At 27.7% G+C, this 3,097-nt stretch overlaps 1 pseudogene; it reads left to right on the top strand.

The window, feature by feature from the left end:
• The first annotated feature begins 1,749 nt into the window (after positions 1-1,749).
• Positions 1,750-2,729, top strand: LOC145834782 (MOB kinase activator 1A pseudogene; annotated as a pseudogene).
• Positions 2,730-3,097: the final 368 nt, after the last annotated feature.

Below are 3,097 nucleotides of genomic sequence, written 5' to 3'. Positions count from 1 at the left end.
TTTAAGTTTTCATATAAAAGACAAAATTATTTTTGTAAAAAAATGTCTTTACTCCCTATGGCCTTAATAGCAATACTTACAGTAACTTATAAATAATTTATATCTTTTAAACAGCAGGTTTTTTAAGTAAATAGTAACTTACTACTAACAAAAGATGTGCTTTTAAAAACTGAAAGAAAATCTGAAAAACATGGAAGAAATTTGGAAAGTCTGGAAATTAAAAAAAAAAACAAGTGGCAACCCTGTGTTTAAAAATATAAAACGAACTACAATTGCAAAAGATGTCTCTGTTATACTTCAAAAGACTATTCTTGTTTTTTCAAGTTGTACAGGACAAATAAAAGTTTTTTGTCAGTTTTCGGTGCTAGCCTAATCCACGTCTCGTTTTGAAATTAGTATTTGGCTGGATCCAAGTCCAAATCTTGGATTTGGTAGATCACTAGAATTTTCTAAATATTGCAAAGAACACTTCCTAAAAGTACGAGGTAGTTATCTCAAAAAAAGTAGGAAAATTTTTTTTTAGTTAAATAGTCTTTTTTGCTGCTTTAGTCTGCGCCTCCCATAAGGAACATGTTGTTGCCTCCAACTTTAACCTGCTATATCTCAAAAATTATTTTAAACTTTTAAAATCTGTAAAAAGCATCTGGTAGCTTAGTTAAAACTCTATGGAATAAAATCAAATTGTTAAAAAAGTGATTTGCCTCCCTTTGCCTTTAAATGTAGTAGCATATATTTTCTCTTTATTATTTAGATAAAAAGTACAGGAAGTATAAGTAGTTTGTGCTAGAGATGAAAAACATTAATAATTTAAAATACTCAAAATAGTTTAAAGTCACTCGGGACAGTTTTTGCTCACTCAGGATAGTTTTTTAACTCAGAAAGTGGCAACCCAGTTTATATCAAAATTAAAAAAACAGTGAATTTTAAAATGTAGATACTTTGAAAAACATATCTGTAATTGTAGCTTATCTTTTAGGTCTTTCATACAATTTTTGTTGTTGGCAAGTTTTTTCTAAATATGATTAAGTTAGTAAAAGCTTATTGTAGTTTTTCATTATTTTGCCATCATGAGCTTTAGTTTTTACTAAATACATTTTTCATAGAAAGACATGGTATAAACCAGAGACATAGCTTGATTTTATCTGCAGCCTTTAAATTTTTTTTAATTAATATATACTGATTTTTTTATGGATCTTGCTATAATATAAGATAAATAAAATAACTTTGATTGAATTGTATGTTTCAAAAAATTATTTTAAGCAAATTGTAGAAGTGCTGTAGACTTGTTCAAGCTATATCCCTGGTGTAAAACAAAATATTAAGGGCACCGGTGGTCTTTAACATTTTTTACAGGGTTCCAAAAAACCAGGAATTTGAGAAATTTTGAAAAAATACTTTAAATTCTAAATAAAAATCACTAAAAAACCTAGAATTTTATTTTTTTTACATGTCAAGTAACAAAATTTCGATTATATATACCAAATCTGTCATAAAGATTTATTTTTTTATATTATAAAATAATATTTTATTCAAAAACATATTTAAAGTAGCCATACAGTATCTTTTCAATGTTGTTATACTATTGAAAAGTTTTTTACTGAGTGGTTTATTATAAAATATAAGCGGACCAAAATAAACCTTGAAGATATTCAGAAAACCTAGAAGAAATTTACCTATAACATTTAGCAACCTGTTGAAGAAAAAATACATAGGTTCTTATTTATTTTTAGTCTAACTGTTTTCAGATATTTTATAATTGTTCATCACAAAATGCAATCTCAGTCAAACTCTGCAAAAATGAGTTATGGGCCTTGTCGTTATACAATGGGTACTTTAGGAAGTACCTATACAGATCAGGCAGTCAAATGTCCGACTGGAGAAGATATGAATGAATGGATGGCTCATTGTACTGTTGATATTTTCAAACATGTTGTTAAAGCTTATGGAACTTTAACAGTTTTTTGTACCCCAGATAGGTGCCCAAAAATGACTGCTGGAGAAGTGCAGTACACCTGGTTAGGAAGCAATAACAGGCCTGCTGAAGTAAGTGCTCCTGAGTATATTGATGCTGTGCTCACATGGATTCAGTGTCAACTTGACTCTGAAGAAGTATTTCCTACTCAACTTGGAAATAAGTTTCCTGATCAATTTCAAAACATTATTAAAACAATCATGAGTAGGTTGTTGCAGGTATATGCTCATATATATCATAACCATTGGAGTGATATGCAAGCCATGAAAACAGAAGCTCACCTCAACACTGCGTTTAAATCTTTTGTATTTTTTATCAAAGAATTCAATCTTGTTTCTGAAGTTGAGCAGGCACCTTTAAAAGAACTAATTCAAAAGGTTTATGCCCAACATTTCAGTTAATAGTTAGTAATGCCTTATTGAACTAGGTTAATATGATGGTTTTGAAATCACATGCTTCGATTTATTAAAATTTTCATCAATTGTACGAAACTGTTTAAATTTCATCTTATACGAGTAATCATTTTCTGTGTAAATTTTTCAGTATTTCATATTAGATAAATTGTAAAATAACATCAAAACATATTATATTAAAATACAGGTTTTGCTGCTGTATGATCTTTTTTGAAAACTAGGTTCTATTATAAAAAAGCGTTTTTTGTTTCTAGTTCTTAAAACTTTTAATTTTGAAAAATAAAAATACATACTTCAATACATTTCAATACTAGTTCTTCTCAAACTATAATTGTGCTGTTTTATTTACAATAAACTTTAAAATACTAGTGAGTGCTTTCTTTATTTACTACAATAAATAAATTAACAACTGTGTTTATAACGAAAGGATTTTTATAAATTTCTTTTTATTTTTCTTCTTGTGTGTCCTGTTTAAAAAGCTCAGGTTTTGATGCCTGAGTCCGACATTGCACAATAAACAGTGTAATAAAAATCCAAATTTTAAAGTTCCTATAGATTTGATGTGCTGTGGAAAAATTATAATTAATTTGTCCATATAAACTAGCATTTTATAGTACAATTTCTTATAGTTTAATTTTAAAGTTTAGTTGTATAAAAACTTGAAAGGAATGTTAGTCAATCAACTAAAATTACAACGTGATAAAATAATTTA

The sequence above is a fragment of the Thalia democratica genome, chromosome 4, assembly GCF_965202585.1.
Source record: "Thalia democratica chromosome 4, ktThaDemo2.hap1.1, whole genome shotgun sequence".
Classification (NCBI taxonomy): domain Eukaryota; kingdom Metazoa; phylum Chordata; class Thaliacea; order Salpida; family Salpidae; genus Thalia; species Thalia democratica.
Note: the sequence above shows the minus strand (reverse complement) of the source record. Positions and strands in the feature narration are given on the sequence as shown.